The sequence below is a fragment of the Lissotriton vulgaris genome, unplaced genomic scaffold (genome assembly GCF_964263255.1).
Source record: "Lissotriton vulgaris unplaced genomic scaffold, aLisVul1.2 SCAFFOLD_375, whole genome shotgun sequence".
NCBI lineage: Eukaryota > Metazoa > Chordata > Amphibia > Caudata > Salamandridae > Lissotriton > Lissotriton vulgaris.
In genome coordinates this window covers 1,176,921-1,198,269 of record NW_028244278.1, presented here as the reverse complement: position 1 = coordinate 1,198,269, position 21,349 = coordinate 1,176,921, and the positions used below count along the sequence as shown (strand labels likewise).

At 47.4% G+C, this 21,349-nt stretch overlaps 1 protein-coding gene across 4 annotated transcripts in view; it reads left to right on the top strand.

Moving 5' to 3' along the window:
* SRF (serum response factor) overlaps window positions 1-21,349 on the top strand; it is a 225,252-nt gene that overhangs the window by 39,244 nt on the left and 164,659 nt on the right. The gene's annotated exons all lie outside the window — the stretch shown is intronic.

Sequence of the window (21,349 nt, the reverse complement as noted above, 5' to 3'; positions counted from 1 at the left end):
GGGGATTTTGGCATACCTTCTCATAAATGTAGGATGAATGCCAGGATTTTTGTGTGGGAGAACAAGGGTATGCTTGTCTTTCTCGTCTGGTAAAATGTGCCTTGGCTCACGTCAATGCTTTGTCCTCGTATGGCTTTTCCCTCACTGTCTCTCTGGTGACTGTCATGTCTCAGCCTCACTGGGCTTAGTAGAAAAATATAAACCCTTCATTCAATGCTGAGACTTTGCAGTGATCGCCAAAATGGAAGTGCAGGCGATGATCTGAAAGGAGTATTGCCGAAGAGAAAGAAAGGTAGAACATTTTGAGATCCCACTAAAAGCCTATGGAATGATTAATTCTAGCAGCATTTTTCATTCCGACTGCCAGCGCATATCTATGCATCAGCAAGACAAAACGATCAGTTCTGCATAATACATGTTCATTGAACTCCGAAATCTTGAGTAGTTCCCTGCTCCATACATAGACCTTGGAACACTTGACCTCCAGGTATTTATCAATAATTGCATACATAATGTGTAACTTGGCCATATGCTCATGTGATGAGAAACCACTTTCAGTAGCTTATCCAAGGCAAGAAGTTTCCAAAATGTAAACTACCAAACTCCAGAGAATTCCTTTTTCAAGACTTCATTTTAGCAGCTGTAGCTTAAAATGCTGAGCACTTGTCGATCATTTATGGAAAAGTACTTCCTAATAGACCTATATTGAAAAGCTGTCAAAATAGACTCCTGTCTAAAAGGCTCTAGGAGCTTCCACCCCCATGGTGCATTGTACAGGCCTTTTCCTCCTTGGGCCAAGTCTATTCTTTTTCCCTGTTTGTATGAGAATGATCACACCTATTTTTCAGACCATTCTCAGTTTCATTTTTTTGCAGCTTCATTTAGTGTTCCATGTAAGAAGTACACTTGCTTTTATTGCTTACAATAGTTTTCCTCTCCGTTTGCGTTTTTAGGTCCCGCCTGAGCCAGCGCATGCGCTGCTCTTGCAAGACATTTAGTGAGTGGGCTTTAAAAAGCCGACCAAAGCTTTTTGGGTGGCATGGAGCATGCGGTTACGCGCAAATGACGAGCCGAGTCGCCATCGGGCTTTCCTCTCATCGTGCTTGCACATCGCACACCACTCGCCAGACATGACGCTGCATCTGCTTTCACTTTCAGGCGCTAGAAGGGACGGCAACGGTGCACAATCGCGATCTTAATCAGTTTCACTTTTGCTGCGTCACTTTCGCGGCCGCGCGGCTAATGCTTGTATTCTATTGCTGAACCCGTGCATGAAGCTAGGCTTGAGGTGTATATCATAGACGTCAGCACTGAAATATCTATTGCCTCACCAAGCGTGGTTATTGAAAATTAGACTTTGTTTCATTAGAATATTAGTGTCCTTGAAATGCGTTCGCCGTTTATAAGGCACTCTGCTGTTTATTCATTTACTAAAAGTGATGCTCTATCTGCAAGAGGGAAACAGATTTTTAAAACTGTCAATCAAAACTCGTAATGTAAAACAAAAAAATAATATGGATCTACGTAAAACAAGATGCCAGCGACTTTGTAGCCATGCCAGGCTTAGTCTACGGTTTATTGTGTGCTTGCCTTGTTAATTTGTTTTTTGTAAAGCAAGGTGATAATCTTCGTGTGATGTCCTGTAAAGGTCTTGTTTTGTTTTACCTGATAGTAATATTTTCTTTCTGTCTCCTGAGTCGTGTGTGTGTAGTCCTTTTAAAGCACCCGCTGCTCCTTGCGTTACGCTTTCTCCTACTGGACAAACCATTTCTCTCGCTGGCCAAATTAAATGATGCAGCCTATGAAGTAAAAGCACGGCTCGCAGTAGGAAGACACTTTTAAGAACTAGCTATAAAGATATTTTATTTTTGACATGCTTGGGGAATTAATTGCTTTGTCATCGCAAACATATATGAATGTTCTGTTACAATCTTTTAAACATAACCGATCACCACCCTCGAACAGTCTCACTTTTACTGTACGTGATTTCCGTCTGGAATGCACGTTATACGCAAACAAGCACATTGCATGTGTATTCTAATTTTGAAATCAATATAGGATCATCAATGATGCACTAGTTTCTTTGATATTTGACAGAATAACTTCGTTTTGGAACAAGAGTGGTCTATACTGGTATCAGATTTTCTATAGCTTTTCCACTTGTATCTCACTTGTAACTCACTCAGTCTTCTATCTTTTCAAATTCCCAGGTGCACATTTTTATTTAGACTTTTCATACGCATTATCTCCTCTGGATATCTGCCTAGTATTTTAAGCGCCTCCCATTCCCCTCTGACTCATACGTAGTGGAAAGCGAACAGCATGTGCTCCCGTCACTCATTTCCATGATGTTCCCCTGGGATTTGCTCCTAAAAGGCACTAGACCATTGAGCATACACGCAACCCTCATCACCCTCATTCTTTACCAGCTCCCGTTATATGGGATCTTTTTTCCCCTGAGCTTGTTCAGACTCGTGGCTCCATACAGCACCAGAGATGGCGTTTTGCAGCGAGAGAGAAGATACACAGCTCAGTCTCCAGAAAATCACAAAGAACAAACACATCGGAAGTTAACTCTGACTCTCGGAAGCAGAACGCGCTTTTGAGCGAAGTTGATGACCTTTTCTACGATTGTAAAGAAAAACATAACAGTTAAATATCGGTTAATAGCGTGATTTATTAAAACCATTGCAATGCCTCTGCAATGAACCAGAGCCCCTTTTGGAAATTCACACTTAACTACCAAAAAACGATCAGAAAAGTTGCTGGTATTCACAACAGTGAACCTAGTGCTTAGTACAGTGTTGCAGTACCTAGACTTCACAGATTTGCAAGCGCCTGCTGCAATTTAGCAGGGATGCAACCAATACTCACTAAGTCCTAGCCTACTCGACCATGGTTTTATGCAACATAGCTAAGGGATTGTATGTGATAAATAATTACCTAATATATATCCCCAAGACATTCTCTATAGGGCACCAACTAGTTTGTCTCAATGTGAATCCAATCTAAAATTGGTTTTAGGTTAGCCACATTTGTAATTGATTTTAAATGTAAATCCAGTCTCAATGGGTCTAGCTGAGCACTAATTGGGAGTTTCACCAATGTTTTATTCTAGACTTATCTGATAGACATCTAACCACAGATTCCTTAACTTTTGAATTCTCCCCAGGTGCTAGACTGAAAAAAACCTTTTCAACAGTACCTCCACACGCTGGGTGGAGGACATCTACTCCAGTTGTGATGCCAGTCACATAAGTCCTCTCTGACGTATGAATGTCAGTTTCTTCTTTGCCGTGCTTTACCCCGGATCCAGAGAAGCAGTTCCTCAGGCTGTTTTTGGGCGTACTGTGACATTTTAGGCCTTGCTGAGCCAGTGCATGCGCTGCTCCGAGACATTCAGTATTTGGGTTTTCAAAGTCCTGCCACAGCAGGCTTTTGGTGGCCTAGCGCTTGCGTTCATGTGCACAGCTGCCATCTGCTTCCTTCCAGCGCTTCCCGGCTGACCGAGCTTGGTGTTCATTAAAAATACATTGAATGACAGTACGTGAAATCAGATTACGTAAAAGGCGCAGTTTAATTGGAAAGGATGCAATGGCCGTATGCCAAATTTAAGACTTACTTCATAATATGCATCCCGACGGATGTTGCAATGAAGCCACGATGCGGCAGAGGTCAACATAGCCTCTGGACAGATTGAAAGGTGTGCAAATGGGAGAGCTTAATTTCTTAAAACAATCATTGGCTGTGCGGCCGTGAAAGTGACACGGTCGCACAGCTGCGAAAGTGATTGTTATCGCGATCACATGGCGGCTGCTCACGTGCACGAAAGCTTGAGGCCACCAAAGCCTCTGGTGGCACTTTCAAAAGCCGCTTACTAAATGTCTCGCAGAGCAGCGCATGCGCTGGCTCAGCGAGACCTAAAAACTGAAGTTATATCCTCCCTATCGATGTACGATTTTGTTTCGATCGCCAAGCGGTTGTTTTTGCCTATTAATAATATTAACAGTTAAAGGCCAGAACTCTCTAGTTCGAGGCATGTGGGCTGCTAAATTCATATCTTAGCATTAGATCGCCACCTAGTGTTGGGTCCGGATGATCGCACATTGTTGTCCTGGAAGAGTCTTCGAAGTATCCTGAGATGGGTGGCTCCTCCCCTGGACTACAGTGCGCATGGGCATCGGCTCCATCCCCAGATTGTTTTTTTCCGCCATTGGGTTCGGATGCGGTCTCGACGTCTCTCCGTCGGAACCGAATAAACATCTAATTTAACGGCCAAAAGGCTTTGGGTTCTTTACGTCGGTATTGTTTGCGTACGGTCTCGAGTTCTTCCGTCTCTCGGAGCCGGAATCAGCGGAGTTTTTACTACTCTTCGGACATCGAGGCCTTCTCATCGCGACTCGACACTAAGTTCCCAACATGGAGCGGAGCCCGTTTAAACTCTGTCCGCTCTGTGGGTCCAAGTACCCACATATAGACGTGCACCCGGTCTGTAATAAATGCCTTTCGCCAGACCATGACGAAGGAAGTTGCAGGGCCTGTGCGAGTTTCAGGTCGAAGAAAACTCTCACGATTCGGCGCGCGGTGCGCCTTGTGGCCAAACAGGCGGCCCCGGATCCAGAGAACATATTCGACGACCAAGAAGAGGAGGACCAGAGCCATCATCTTCAAATCTCCCCGCCTGAGACGGAGGTCGAGGCTGATCCGGAATATGACGACGACGGAGTCGTGGGTCAAGGCCTTGAATACGTCGACGAGGTAGGGGACGACGATATGGTTTATGGGGCCGCGGAAGATAGCTCAGGGGACGAGCTATGCCCCGAAGTTGGCGGACATCTGGAGAGGGTCGCGGGATCGCCTGTCGGCCTTACCCAAGACCCTGCAGCGCAAGCCACGGCCCCGCCTGCTGGCCCGGCCACGGACATACTTGCTGCGCCGAGGGTTTCGAAACCGAAACTGAAAGCAACGGTCTCGACTGCGCCTAAAATGGCCGAACCGAAACCGAAAGTAAAGGACTCAATCGTCCCTAAGATGGCGGTCGCAACGGCGAAAACAAATAAACCGGCGGCCTCATCGACTCCGTCGACCTCCGGTCCGCAGAAGCCGAAGAAACACAGCGATTCCGCAGGTTCGAAATCGGCGCCGGAGGAGAGATCCTCTAAGAAAAGCGGCACGCACAAGACAAGCGCGCCGGCGCAAGCAAAGCCAGCCAAGGCAACAGACACAGCCCCGGCTCCAACGGGGGCATCTGCGCATCGCTCCAAGGACTCGGGGTCGGCGCCGTCCATCCCTCAAAAGGACCAACGGAGCGTCGCATCCGAAGGCAAGGCCACCTCGTCGGTGCCAAAGACATCGGTCACCGACGCATCTCTCGTGGCTGCTTCACTGCAAAGAATTAAGGAGAAGGCTTTCTCTTCGTCGACGCCAACGCCATCGACGCAGAAGGCGGCAGACGTCCCGGTCAAGCCCGCAAGTAAACTCCTCTTCCTTCTACCGCCAAAAGTGGCGCCGAAGGCCTTCTCATCAAAATCGACGCCAAAGAAGTCGGAATCTTCTACGGCAGGGGCATCTTCGAGTCAAGTGCTCGACCCAGAAGAGGATTCGGAGTGTTTCATAGACGCGGACACGGGGAAGTTAACCCTTTACAAAAGGAAGATAACTTCGCAGCCGGTGGAATCCTATGTCATCCCCCTAAAGAAGAAGAAGTTTCCACAGGACGCCTCAGGCCTCATGGAACCTATTCAGCCTCCTCTGGGAAGGAGCCCAACACCGTCTCCAGACCACTCGGAAAATGAGGGCTATGGTGAAGATGAACAATACACGTTCCCAGTAAATGAACCTGATGCACAGCCAGATTCTTATTATGTCATGGGGGACCAAGGCACCCAAGATGTGGGACAAGACCCACAGACTTTCGGTACACGTGCATCCCCTACAGAGGATTCTGCAGGTTTTCATGCACTCATTGAGAGGGCAGCTGCTAATCATGATGTGGACATGCATGCTGACCCAGTTGAGGAAGACTTTCTATTCGACACCTTTTCAGTTTCGGAAAGAACTGTAAAGACCCTGCCTATGCTCAAAGGGGTCCTCAAGCATGCTGCGGACATCTTTAAAGAGCCTACCAGGGCGAGGGTGGTCAACCCAAGTATTGAAAAAAAGTACAGACCAGCGCCTGCAGACCCTGCATACATTCGAGGACAGTTGCCGCTTGACTCCCTGGTGGTAGCAAACGCACGCAAGAGGGCCAACTCCCAAACAACGGGTGAAGCTCCTCCCCCGGATAAGGAGTCCAAAGTGCTAGAGGCAGGAGGCAAAAGAGTGGCTGCACAGGCTGCCAATTTCTGGCGTATTGCAAATACACAGGCACTACTGGCACGTTATGATAGATCACATTACGACACACTAGAGCAGATTGTGGAACACCTGCCTCCGCAGTTTCAAGAGGGCACCAAAATGATTATACAAGAAGGACAACTGATCTCCAACGCGGCCATAAAGTGTGCACTTGATGCCGCGGACACAGCCGCTAGGGCCATTAACACCAGTGTCATGCTCAGAAGACCGGCTTGGCTCCGCATATCGGGGTTCAAACCTGACATTCAAACAACCATACTTAATCAACCAGTCAATCCGGATAGACTGTTTGGTCCAGATGTTGACACCACCCTGGAAAAAATTAAGAAAGACACTGAAACTGCTAAATCTATGGGGGCCCTACAATCACAGCAGTTTCGTGGCAATAATTTTCGTCGCTCAGGTGCCCGTGGAGTCACCAGAGGACAGTTGGGTCAACAGTCACAGTTCCCTAGAGGTGGAGCACAGTCCTCGTACCCCAAACAAAACAAGAGGGGCTACAGGGGAAACAGCAACAAAGGACGTGGCAAAGGAGGCAACAATTCACGCTCCTCTGCCCCAAGCAACCAGTGACTCTCTGTCACTGCCCCCCGACCATTTAACACCTGTCGGGGGGAGAATACAGCAGTTCCTGCCCGTCTGGATCAACATCACCACAGACAGGTGGGTGCGACAGCTTATCCAGTACGGTTATTGTCTAGAGTTAAAGTCCACTCCACCCAACATTCCACCAAGGCAAAGACCTATGTCCGCAGAGCACTTGCACTTATTGCAGCAGGAAGTGTTGGTGATGCTGCAAAAAGGGGCAATCGAGCTCGTGCCAGTGGGGGAGGAAGGAACAGGGGTTTATTCCCTGTACTTCCTCATTCCAAAGAAGGACGGATCTCTCAGACCAATTCTAGATTTCCGTCCCCTCAATCTGTACATACTGTCAGAGCATTTCCACATGCTTACACTGCAACAGATCCTTCCTATGTTAAACAAAGGAGACTTCTTAGCAACCTTAGATCTCAAGGATGCTTATTTCCACATCCCGCTACATCCGTCCCACAGAAAGTACCTCAGGTTCACTATCCAGGGCACCCATTATCAGTTCAAAGTCCTACCCTTCGGAGTCACAACTGCCCCAAGGGTGTTTACCAAGTGTCTGGCGACAGTAGCAGCGCACCTCAGGAGGCAGAACATCCATGTCTACCCCTACCTCGACGACTGGCTCGTTCAAGCCAGGTCGGAACAGCAGTGCGCCGCGGACATGTCGACTACCATTCACCTCCTTCACGACCTGGGTTTCTCGTTGAATTACCCAAAGTCACACCTTCAGCCGGCACACGTCCGGCAGTTTCTGGGTGCGACAATCAATACCCTGACGGCCAAGGCGCAACCAAACCAGGTCAGGATAGACGGCATACAGTCTTTAATCCAGAAGTTCAGACCGGGACACTCACTTCCAGCAAGAGTGTTCATGCAGTTGATAGGCATGATGGCCTCCTGCATCTTCATAGTCCCTCACGCACGGTTGCATATGCGCCCGCTCCAGGAGTGCTTAGCAAATCAGTGGACACAGGCTCAGGGACAATTAACAGACCTAGTGTTGGTTACCAGTCGGGCATACAACTCTCTGCATTGGTGGACTCCACACAACCTTTGCAGGGGCCGACTGTTCCAGGAGCCAGTGCCACAGGTTATCCTGACAACGGACGCATCTCTCCAGGGATGGGGAGCTCATCTGCTCACTTACACGGTGCAGGGACTATGGACGACGCAGCAGTAGAAGATGCACATCAACTATCTAGAACTGATGGCGATCTTCATGGCACTCAAGTCCTTCATTGTACATCTGTGCAACAAGGTGGTGTTAGTCCGGACGGACAACATGACCGCGATGTACTACATCCAAAAGCAGGGAGGCACCCACTCACCACAGCTGTCTCACCTGGCTCAGAGCATGTGGAAGTGGGCCATTCAGAGGAACATCTTCCTCATGGCAGAACACCTCCCAGGGAAGGACAATCAGATGGCGGATCTGCTCAGCAGATACAGTCATCAAATGCACGAGTGGGAGATACATCCATCGGTACTCCAACCGTACTTCCAAAGGTGGGGTCGTCCAGACATAGACCTGTTCGCCACAAGGGAGAACGCAAAATGCCAAAGCTTCGCCGCCAGGTCCCCACACCCCCAATCGCAGGGCAATGCGATATGGATGAACTGGTCAGGCAAATTTGCTTACGCTTTTCCCCCGACACCTCTGATACCACTGGTGGCGAGAAAACTAAGGCAACACTCGATGACACTCATCCTAGTTGCTCCAACGTGGGCGCGCCAAGCCTGGTACACCACGTTCCTCGAACTCTCAGTGGTGCCGCATCAAAGACTGCGCCTCACGCCCAGACTTCTGACGCAGAACCATGGAGAAATTCAGCATCCAGTTCCGCAACAGCTCAACCTAGCGATCTGGCTCCTGAAGTCTTAGAGTTTGGATACCTCAACCTACCTCCTGAATGCATGAACATCATCAAGGAGGCGAGGAAGCCGTCAACCAGGGCATGCTATGCCGCAAAATGGAAACGTTTTGTCATTTACTGTGCAGACAATGACATAAACCCGCTAGATGCATCTATCCCTAACATCATTTGCTATCTGTTACACCTTTATAAGTGCAAGCTAGCGTTCACTTCTATTCGGATACATCTATCCGCCATCGCAGCTTACCTTCAAAATAGGCAGCACCTCTCAGTCTTCAGGGTGCCTGCCATTAAAGCGTTTCTTGAAGGTCTGAAACGAGTCATTCCCCCAAGAACACCGCCAGCTCCGGTGTGGAACCTCAATGTGGTCCTCACCAGACTGATGGGACCGCCATTTGAGCCACTGCACTCGTGTGAACTGCAATTCCTGACGTGGAAAGTAGCTTTCCTAATTGCTATTACGTCACTGAGGCGTGTTAGTGAGCTGCAAGCGCTCACAATCCAAGAGCCATTCATTCAGATTCATCCAAATAGGGTAGTCCTACGTACTAACCCCAAATTCCTTCCAAAGGTGGTGTCACATTTTCATCTCAACCAAACTATCGACTTGCCGGCATTCTTCCAGAACCCACAAACAGTGGCGGAAAGAATGCTCCATACGTTAGACGTACGGAGGGCGTTGATGTACTACATAGACAGGACACAACACTTTAGGAAAACAAAACAACTTTTTGTTGCCTTCTCACCACAACACAAAGGCAACCCGATTTCCAAAGCAGGAATAGCCAGATGGATTGTTAAGTGCATTCAAATCTGTTATCAAAAAGCAAAGCGCACTTTAACAATACCCCCAAGGGCGCACTCCACACGCAAATTGGGGGCATCCATGGCTTTCCTAGGAAACATTCCTTTAGAGGACATTTGCAGAGCAGCCACGTGGATTACACCACATACCTTTACAAAACACTACTGTGTTGATGTACATTCCAAACAGCAAGCGGCTGTAGGACAGGCTGTTCTCAAGACACTTTTTCAGGTTTCTGCAGCTGGCACGGGCAACCGCCGCTGATGGAGGGACTGCTATGTATTCTATGCTAAGATATGAATTTAGCAGCCCACATGCCTCGAACTGAATATGCTACTTACCAGTATGCATCTGTTCTTGGCATGTAGGGCTGCTAACATTCATATCGCCCACCCTCCTCCCCGGTGCCTGTCGCAGCTGCAGATATACTATTGTATTCAATCATTAGCATGGACATCCTTTACACTTTTCACTCCATCCTCTGCCACAATGGCGAAAAACAATCTGGGGATGGAGCCGATGCCCATGCGCACTGTAGTCCAGGGGAGGAGCCACCCATCTCAGGATACTTCGAAGACTCTTCCAGGACAACAATGTGCGATCATCCGGACCCAACACTAGGTGGCGATCTAATGCTAAGATATGAATGTTAGCAGCCCTACATGCCAAGAACAGATGCATACTGGTAAGTAGCATATTCATTACAGTACCTCATCTAAAAATACAGATTTGCAAATCTGCTCAGCCCTGTATATTTCATCAGGTATCCTTTGCTGAAAGAAATGATGCGTAATTGTGTGGCTTAGTGCCTAAAGCTTGTGTAAATGAAAGTATTTGAAGATGGAGCTCCGAATAAAGGTTTCCGGATAAAACTCATTTTTGTAATAAAAAAAAAACCTCGGATATTTAGCTTCATCTAGGATGTAGAGTCTCCGCAAAGCTGCCCAAAGTGAGTCCATTAAAAACAAAATCCCTGCACATCTTGAGAAATACACGTTTTCATTACAAGGATGGTCTGTAATAGAGCGTTGGGACTTGCATGTATCTAGTAACGTCGGCAGACTGGCGTCCACGACTATTGAAACACCAGATGAGAGCGCTCAACTTGAAACCTGCAGACCGGTGACTAAATTAATTCTGTTTTTAAAATTTATTTATTTATACATTTTATTTATACAATTGTACGGTACATCAGTGCAATGTCAAGCACAGTATCATCTGCCACAATAGTATACATATCAATGACACCTTCCGGTACAAATGCAACAGTAACACCCCCTCCCGCCCCCCCCGGTATTCCTTATTCCTGTATAGGTCAAAAAGTCTATATGCTATGTCCTAAAGTTCCTCAGTACAGTTCAAAAGCAGTGCAAAGGTAGCATCTAGTATCAGCAGGTATGTAGTCCAGATAGAACAGTTCTGCGAGACAACACAGTATAAACATAATTAGGTTAAGACGCGCACCTTCCGCCCCCTGCTCCTAAGGAAAATGTCTCTATGAACATTCAACATCTCCAGAGCTAAATCATGTACCGGTCACACCTAAGATGTTCCTTCCGGGGAGTGGGAGACTGGGTTCCCAGCTCAAAAGCACTGTTATCGAAGCAAGTCTCCTAACTTCGCCCTCGCCATCCTCCGCCCTCTCCAGCAGGTATGAAATCAACTGATCCCAAATATCTTTTGGACATGATTTGATGGGTAACATGTCTGCATATGATGCATATGGTCTTGCCAAGTAGTCATTGTATGAAGCCAGTCTTAAACTTGGGAGCTCGACCTCTGCCCCATCGACATGCCACCTGCCGTTTTGCCAATAATAGCCCCATAGCCAGGAATTATATGTAATTTGTTAATGTCTTGAATTAATCCCAAAAGGTCTAATAATGGGCACGGCTTCAGTTAAACTCCTATCGTGGTCGAGAGCGCATCAAAGACCCGTTTTCCGAAGTCAGCCACCAAAGGGCAGTTCCATGCAAAGTGAACTAAATTCATTTTTTATGGTTAACGAGAGCAACATTTATTCTGTATTTTCAGCAACTAGTTATTCCTAAAGGCTGAGTGAGACCTTTTTATTTAAATGTGTGTGTACATCGGTCTTTAAAGTATCTGAACACTGATGCCATAAGTTTACAACCAATTGCCTCCTATCTTTTTTACTCCTCGGCTGCCTGTTTTATACTCGTGCTCGGTTGTGATTGGCTCAACATTCAAAATTATAAAATGGCAGTCAAAGACGGTCTGGCCCAAGTGAGCAGAATTCATTAATTCAAACAATATTTCATAAGTCAGTGAAATACATTTCAATAAATTGGAAACCTCGTATTGGTAAGATTTGGGAATTAAATTACCAACTCCTTTCTGCTCTTGTGGGAAATAATTCTTATGTGGAGCACAGTAAATTGCTTGATAGGGAAAATATGTACATGATAGTAACAATCAATGTGATATCTAAATGACTATCCAGCATGTAAATAAACAATCAACAACCCGACCTTATTAAAAAGTGAATTTGTAATGGCAGTTTTAACCGTAATTCCCAAGTGGGCTTAGTGAATCAAACATCTCCTCTAAAATCTAGAGGAGAGAAATTGGAGTCAGGAGGTGGTCAGCCAATTGCCTGTATGGTTGAACAGGAAAACAGACTTGCTAGCAGATTCAGCTGGTCTTCAACTGAGGCATGAGTTTCAAATTCTCATAACTTTCTTCTATTCATAAACCTGTAGTCTGAACACAAAATATATTACATTTATATTAGGTCTTAAAGTGATGCCAAACAAGAACATTAAAATATAAAAGATCTCCGCTGCGGGGCAACAGATTTACTTAAGATCTCAAGGGTAGGGCATATCACCTCAGGATTCATTACTTTATATGTTTACATTCAGCGATCAGTCCTCAACGTGCATGACTTGCTGTAGCAAAACCCAATTCAATAAAAACCTTTGCAGCGTATGTATGTATGTAATTATATATGTATGTATGTATTTTCCAACTAGATCGATTTTGAGATTTCCATGGGTTGGGTTGTACTTCACTTTGGGCTGTTGGACCAGGCATGGTCTTAAGTGTTTGCTGTTGGCAAGTTTTCCTTTTTTTTTTTTTTTTCTTTAGGCTGGTCATAGTAACCTCCTCTCAGGACAGTTATGAGCAGTTGCCTTTATCTTAATCATGGGTGTGGAATTTAATAAAATATCTACTTGTCCATGGGGCAGGCTGCTTAATAAATCTACTTGTCCTGTAACAAAATCCACTTGTCCCCTTTGTGCCATGTAATGCGGCAACAAATTATGCAGCAATCTCAAGATATAAGAGTTCTGATCTAGCCCCTCTGAATATGCCAGGGCTCATACCATAGTAGTGTTTGAATACTAGCAATTCCCTTACGCTGCTATGTTTCTGCAGGTCTACATCCTGGGGCTGAAGGTAGTGGTAAGCAATAGTTCCAGGGTTGGAATGCACTTTTTAGTCTGTGCAAACCTACTAACGTGCATGTTTTAAGGGTTTTCACCAATTCTTCTCTAATCATTTCCCGTACTGAGAAGGGTTGGAATTTTACTACTGACGGCGGCAGACTTAAAACTTCTTCCAGGATTGGGGAAAAAGTGGTTGGAGGAAAAGAGAACTTGAAAACATTCAGATTTTCACATAAGCAAATCTACACCTGCATATTTGCTCATGCTAAAATGCAGTTCACAAATATTTTCTGGGAGTACCATTTCTTGGCCTACTTCTGTAAATTCTTGTGAATTCATGGAAACTGTACATATGCATTTAATGCAAGGATATATACCATGGATGCACTTTTGAGACTTTCTGTAATAATTGGGCCTCTAATTAGGCCTGGCTTTAACCATGACCTTTTGTTTTTGTTTTTTATTCTGTCTCTCTGTCTATCAGCTGGCGTCCCTGTAAGTGACAGTATTTTGCTCTTTTAGAAGAAGCATATTGGAACACAAAGTAGTTTTGTTCAGTACCCAGAACCCCTGTGGCAATGTGTTGAGACCAACATTTTTTGTTTTGCTTTTGCCAATGCTTGTTAGAATGGTGAGGACCCAGCAGCTCCCACACTGTTAAGGTTTTACAAAAACCATGCCTAAACAAGTCACGCCTTGACAAAACCAAAAGGCTGACCACCAATTTCAGACCCACTAGCTTTGCCAATGCTTGTTTGTTCTTGTTTTCCATATTCGTATTTAAACTGGTTGCACTGATATTCCATTCGTAATATTTTTGGGAAATAGTAACATACATCATGTTACTAAATGATGCCTCCTGATGGCCATCTGGGAGAATGAGGTCGTGGAACAAGACAAGAAAAAACATTCAAAAATCAAAGTATTGTGAAAAAGCAGTTTCAATAGATAACCTTGAGACGCTGCTTGGCATTAATCGCCTCTCATACCATTCGGGGATTATCACATAAAGAGGCAGGCACTGGAAAGCGGGATACCAAGTTTTATTCCGTCGGAACAAAACACGTCAGATCAGTCAAACAGGGTATTGTCTCGAGGTGCTCTCACTGCATCTGAGGCCTGGCCTCTTATACACTGGTTTATGACTTTTATTGCAGTTTACTACATATGGCACATTCTTGCAAATGCTTTGATGTAAGGAAAGACTTCCTCGGAATCCCCGTTTCCACACATATCTACAGTAGAAGTCCCCACCCCAATCTCAGCAGGTGATGGCTATCGCGCAGCGGGACATTCCATCGAGAGCGGGAATGTGTGCGATCGGATCTCATGGGGTGGAGGCATTGATTAATCTCAGTTCCTTTGAAGAGAGGGGCGAGTTTCTACTGTAGGGGGCAATAAACTGCATCCGCAGGGCTAGGTGATGGCCTGGGATCAGCTTGGACAATCGGGCAGGGAGGAAGGGGTTATCAAAGGGCCTGTTCGCATGAAAGGGATGAAAGGGTATGTGGGCTCGGCACGTGATGTGGCTCCGAGGCAGGGTCGCGCTGAAGGGGTGGTTTATGACCCGGGCATGTGAGTGCGGGGGCTGTCAGTGCGCGGGGATGCTTGCGAGGTCAGAGACGCGCTGGCGATCGGCAATGGACAGAGGCCATGGTACTCAAAATGGCTGCCGCTTACGCACACGTATGGGCCTAGAAAAGGGACAAGATGGCGCTGATAATGTTCACGCTGCAAACTAGATTTTAACAGCCCTCCCTTTTAACATATCTAGCCAGCTTGTCAGTCTGCATTTATCCCCATCATGTTATGGACTTCCACTTCGTATAAAACTTTCATTCATTCAGCTTCAAAGTCCAGAGTCTTAGGGCAGATACAGTTCGCAAAAAGTGAGCACAGAGGCGGCAAGCATTGAATACCCAGGCAGAATCCACATATTACAAAAGGTATCAATATGATCGCAAACAACCTCCACCCCCAGTCTTTTACAGTACTCCAGAACCAGCTCCCAAACGACCATCTTTGTTCTTGGTGAACCTCTGAGGGGAGTCTGTGGAGATGTTCAATTGCTTTGTAGACTGAGGGCGAGTTGTCCGGCACGTAGGTGCAGCAGCTAGATCCGATGATGCGCCATGCTCCTCCACGATCAGCTAGAACCACGTCTAGAACAAGGCGGTTCTGAAGAGCCACCAGGCAGAACCGCTTGAAGCTCGGCTGTGTTGTTCGTGAGGATGCCAGCTGTAATGTTCATAGTCGTTTCAACTGCCTGTGTCAAATGTCGGATGGCACAGCTGTTTGCCATCCGGCCCCAAAATGGAACGAGTCCCTTTACTGCGTCTAGGAACTGCGCTCCAGTGGAGTCTGTTTGTTCAATGTCCTTTGCTCGCTTTTGTCGGTGATGGTTTGCTGGTGCCACATATGTCGGAGGAAGGACAAAAGCGATGTAGCAGGTGCCTTCCCAGCCATTTGGGAGCCAGGTGTAGGATTTGGTTCCACAGACTAAGTACATATTCGGGGAGGCAACAAAAGGGGGTGGATCAGTCGTGTGTAATGTTTTTGTGATTTGGCAGGAGCTGTGACCCACCGATTTTGTTCCATGACCTTCAATGCAGACAAGGCCTGAGATGTTCACTACAGATAGGGCCACAGTCAGTGTGGCAGCAGTTCGCTTTCGGAGATAAGAGAAGGTGGGTCTGGCTGGATTGTTGAACACCTGCATTTCAATTTGTTCTTTTTCAGGGATGTTCATTTGAAAGGTGGTGTTGGATGTCAAAGGGCAAAAGGGAGCAGAAGTTTTTCCAGTTTTGTTCAGCCAGAACTCATTGTAGAAGTGCGAAATGGTTTCGCCAGATGTTGCATTGTCCTTGTAACTCTCTTGCAAGAGTATCAGCCAGGCAAGGCAGGACCCATGAATGGAAAAAGGCGAGGGGATGAAAGGGATAGAATGTTCAGTTGCATGTGGTAGCAGCCCACAGATCCAGCAGTTCGTGGTATTGGTAGCAAGGTTGTGTTGATGTAGCAACTGCACGAATTAATTGTTCCAGAACTCCTTGCATCTCTCTCGGAGCTGGGGGGAAAATGAAATGAGATAGTGCTCTCTTGGTGGTGGGTTGCACAGTGGGTATCAAAGTCTCATGGGCGGGTGCACTTTCTTCCACGATCCAGAAGGTGGCAATGAGGAGGAGGCAAAAGAGAAGGGCGATTAAAAGAGCAATTGTCTTTGAGCTGTGCGTTTTGTCAGTCTTTGGGTCTTTGTAGTGGATCTTTGGACATCCGGTTGCTTCCATCACCTTCATGTTAGGCGCTTCCATCATCTTCTTGTTGGGAGCTTCTATCACCTTCAAGAGGCTTGGTGACTGGCAAGACCACAAATTTAGTCTAGTTTCTCTCCTGATAACCTTAGTAGTGTTAGGTTATCGCTTCGAGATTTTTGACTTAGTCAGTGGTCTGCTTGGCCTAAGCTCTCTCCTTTCGACACAAGTTGTACCCTTCTCTGGATGGCACAGTGGGATCTGGGAATTCTGTCCACTCAAGTGTCTGTGTCTGGGTAGCAGCTCAGGGCTGGCCTGTCTTTGTTCAGGAGCTCTTCTTGGGTGTCCACGTCTTCCTTTGTTGTCAGTATCGGTGATATCTTCTTGCAGTGATGTGCATGCAGCCAGTTTCGTTTCCCTTCCACTCGGAGTGCAGTTCGGGTGGTGATCAAGATGTGCCTGTGTCCCGTCCACCTGGGTTCCAGACTCTTCGTCCTTTGGAAATTTCGAATCAAGACTAACTTTCCGGGCTGGATGTCGTGTCAGTGGTGTTATTTTCTAAGTCAAAAGAGATCGGTGTGGATAAGGGATTATTGGAGGGCGTTCCATCAAAACCTATTGGTTACGTGTGAGCCAGACAAGGGTGCCCTTGAAATCAGTCGTTTAGATAATGCACTACGTGTTGCTCCGGTGTCTACCAAAAATGGAGACGTTGTGCCTAGGACCTTAGCGGTGACGTAAGGGCCTTGCTGGTCAACATAGAGCTCGATTGGATCCCTCCCTTGCCCTTGGCAGTCCTATGCGAAGTCGTGAGCGTGATCATAGTCAGACTGTTGGCACTGGTTCGGTCGGGGCGGTCAAATGTGTTCGGTCTACCGGGCCTGTTGTCGTTTGTCCTTTGCGTACCCTCGTCCTCGTCCTCTATTCCTCAGTTCATTTGCTGTATCCCTCGCCTCCTTATTTTTATTCATTTCTAGAATGACCGGGCACAGACTTCCAGTGTCCGAACCCCTTACAGAACCCCTTACAGAACGCACACTGGTTCTCATCTAAATCCCTCCGTCTAGTGTAGCGTGTGGATGTGTGATCTCTGGGAGGTGGGTTTCTAGGAGCATTCGATTGATAATTTTCCTTGTAGGGTTCCTTTCCTATAGTCAACCCTTGTAACTGTGCAATCATGACCCTTTCTTTGAGGTCTTTCTTCTTTTTCTCCGATGCTCTATCATTTTCGTTCTTTTGATGTTCGTAATACTGGGCCATCTGAAGGATAGCCGCGGGTTTGGAGGCCGCCCAACTACTCTCACTGGTCTTTAGTTTCTGTGAGACTTCCTGCAGCAGACCTTTAACGTAATTTTGGACGTATAGATGATGTCCGGTTGCAGTGGTCATGTCTTGGCCACTATAATCGGAGAACACAGTCTTGAACCAGGAGAAGTACCCAGACATCTTCCTGAGGTTTCTGGAGGCAAGCCGTTACTATCGACCAGTCCACCTTCTTCTTTTCTGGGATCAGGGTCTTTAATTTCTGGACAATTTTGTCCGGGAGTTCAAAAATGGCTTTTACGGGTTTCTGTCCCGGGTCTCGCTGTTTATCTATGCCATCGAGTTGTATCCATGTATGTCCAAACAGCTCAAGGTGGTAGACTGTCCGGATTTGCTTCCACACATCAGCTGGCAGACATAGCCCGAAAAACAAGTCTGTCTGCTAGGGTCATAATTGTCGATCCTAAGGCTGTACCTAGTTCTGTGTAAAAGGCAGTGGGGTTCTTCCGCAAGTCTGGCAAGGATTTTCGGAAGGTCAGGATGTCTTGTCGATCCCATGATTGGTAGACCCAGTTATATACCACCCTTCCCATTGCATCTTGATGATTAATGTCGTCATTTGTTCCCTGACCTCGTGGGGGGACCCAGGAGGGAGCGGCCTCCTTTATAGGCATTATTGTGTAATAAATCTTCTCTGTTTGGGGTTCAGTCGTTACAGGAGTCGTAGCCTTAGCTACCTGCCTTTGTTCGGTGAGGTGGCGGAAAACTTCAAGCGTATGTGAGAAGAGGTCTGTCACATCACACTCACTTTCATCTCCAATATCAACTTTCATATACAAGGCCGCCAGGCGTTCAGGGCTTTTATTCTTGGATCTCTCCTCATAGGCAGTGAGGGTGTGATAGCCATAGACGACACTGTCGTGCGAATTTGCTATCGGCATATGAATTATACATATCTGATATATACTCCTCACTTTCTTTCCGTTCCACTAGTGTTTTCACTACTTTGTCATTCCCTGCTCGTTCACTTTTGCTCAAATGGTTCATTCTCGTGGAATCCTTTCTTTTAGCTTCGGGTTCGTCTAGCGTTTCTGCCGGTGCTATGCTTAGTACGAGAGGCTCGGCCAGCGCGGAGGCTGTAGAGACAGAGGCCCTGGCACTACCTTCACTTTGGTTTGGGGGTTGTGGGTACGGTACTAAAGGATGGGAGGGAGCATATGGAGGGGGCATATAAATGATTGGGGGACCTAATAATCATAGTTTGCTTTTTGCTTTGAGGGTAGCTCGGGGTAGAGCGTGGAGGGTGTTCTAACAGGGCATTGGTCGATGTTTCGGACTCTCGTTCTCTCTGAACTCTTTCTTTGATCTCTTCCTCTAGTTTTCTACCAGCTAGGTGAGCTGCCTTCCGTAGCTCTGTCTGTCTTCGCTTCATCTCTTTTTACTTTGCGTTGCTTCTTTGCGCCACATGCCAAAAATATAAAGCATGGTTGGCGTGGTTTTATGTTTACAAAGGGCTATTTCTAGAGTTTCAATTTTATTTATATCAAAAGATCCTATCAGTGGCCACTGACTTTCTCGATCTTTCTTGGTATTTTTATGTCATAGTTTACTATAGGCTACGGCGACTAGTCCATATTTCGTGAACATGTCCTTATTAGGGGTGCCTTCCAGTGGAGCTGGATGATCCACCTCTACGGTCCGGGCTAAACCAACTACCAATCAGTGGGGAGAAGATAGGCATGACGTATAGCGGTCAAAAAGATTTCAAACAGTAGTGGACAAAGGTCCGCACTACCTATCCTTCGCTACTTGCAAAGACTAGACAGAATATCCCTATTCTAAGTTATTTGCAAATAGGGAATATCTCAAGAGAACCAAAATCCAAACAATCAATCAGTGGGGAGAAGATGGGCACGGCGTATTATCAGCCCTTACCGATATGGACAAAAAGTCCGCGCTACCTATCCTTCACTACCTTCAAAGGGAGAGAGAATATTTCTATTCTTAACAGTTTGTAGGCAGAGTGTCTCAAAAAGCAGTCCATATCGTTAACCGAGGTTAAGCGATGCAATCAATGAGTAATACTAGTATTTTCAAACAATCATTTCACAATTCGTCGTGCTACACGACCTTACCAGGACCGTATGGACAGTTTCCCGTCTTCCACTTCCAGTGCCCGATCGTACTCTATTCTCCGTTGTTGCCGCGGCACTCCTGAGGGTTCCCAGTCAGGACTGTAGATCACTCGAGAGAGGTCTGCTCGGAACCAGTGAAGTTCGGATGATTGGCTGCCAGACGAGGGTCTATCGGGCAGGAGCTCTTCCCGATCGTTGCAGTCGTTCACTCTGTCGTCAGGACCTCTCCCACTGGATCCACGTGTCGCTGATGGGCCCCACGCTTGGGACGCCAATTGTGGAAAAAACAGTTTCAATAGATAACCTTTAGACGCTGCTTGGCATTAATCGCCTCTCATACCATTCGAGGATTATCAGATGCGGGCATTATTTGTTCATTATTTATGAAATGAAGGTAGGGGAATGCCAGATCGTGCGGTGGATACTGGGCATTGGGTGAGGTTGTGGATGGAGAGTAGGTGAGATGGTGCGGGGGTGGAGAGAGTCTGCTAAATGAGAGGCTTGGAGGTCGCTTAATGAGTGAAGGGCAAGGGAGGCTCAGCGGGACGATAGCGGGTGAGATTGGGACTTGTAGGCTTCCGAGCCAACCACAGCACCGAGACCGCCCTCATCGCTGCCACCGATGACATCCGAGCCCTGATGGACAACGGAGAAACAGCGGCCCTCATCCTCCTAGACCTCTCTGCGGCATTCGACACTGTCTGCCACCGCACCCTAGTGCAGCGCCTCAGCAACGTCGGAATCCAGGAGAAGGCACTGGAATGGATCATCTCCTTCCTCGACGGAAGAACAGAGTCCGTCTACCACCGTACAAGTCAGAGGCCACCGAAGTCATCTGCGGCGTCCCTCAAGGATCCTCGCTGAGCCCCACCCTCTTCAACGTCTACATGAGCCCCCTCGCGGCCATCGCACGCCAACACAACCTCAACATCATCTCCTATGCTGACGACACCCAGCTGATCCTCTCCCTGACCAACGACCCCGCCGCCAGAGCCAACCTTCACGAAGGGATGAAAGACTTAGCCGAGTGGATGACGACCAGCCGCCTGAAACTGAACTCAGACAAGACGGAAGTCCTCATCCTGGGTTCCTTGCCCTCCGCCTAGGACGACTCCTGGTGGCCCCCCGCCCTGGGCACCGCACCCAAACCGACTGACCACGCACGCAACCTGGGCTTCATCCTGGACTCCTCCCTCTCCATGACCAGACAAGTCAACGCAGTCTCCTCGTCATGCTTCAACATCCTGCGCATGCTACGGAAGATCTTCCGGTGGATCCCCACCGAGACCAGGAAGACGGTCACCCAGGCCCTAGTCACCGGCCGACTGGACTACGGCAACGCCCTCTACGCCGGAACCACCGCCAAGCTCCAGAAGAGACTCCAGTGAATCCAGAACGCTTCAGCGAGACTCATCCTCGACATCCCCCGACGCAGCCACATCTCCGGACACCTGAGATATCTGCACTGGCTCCCCATCAACAAAAGAATCACCTTCCGTCTCCTCACCCACGCACACAAAGCCCTACACGATCAAGGCCCGAGCTACCTCAACAACCGCATCAACTTCTACGCTCCCAAACGCCATCTCCGATCAGCCAGTCACGCCCTCGCCGCCGTCCCCCGCATCCGAAGAACGACAACAGGAGGAAGGTCCTTCTA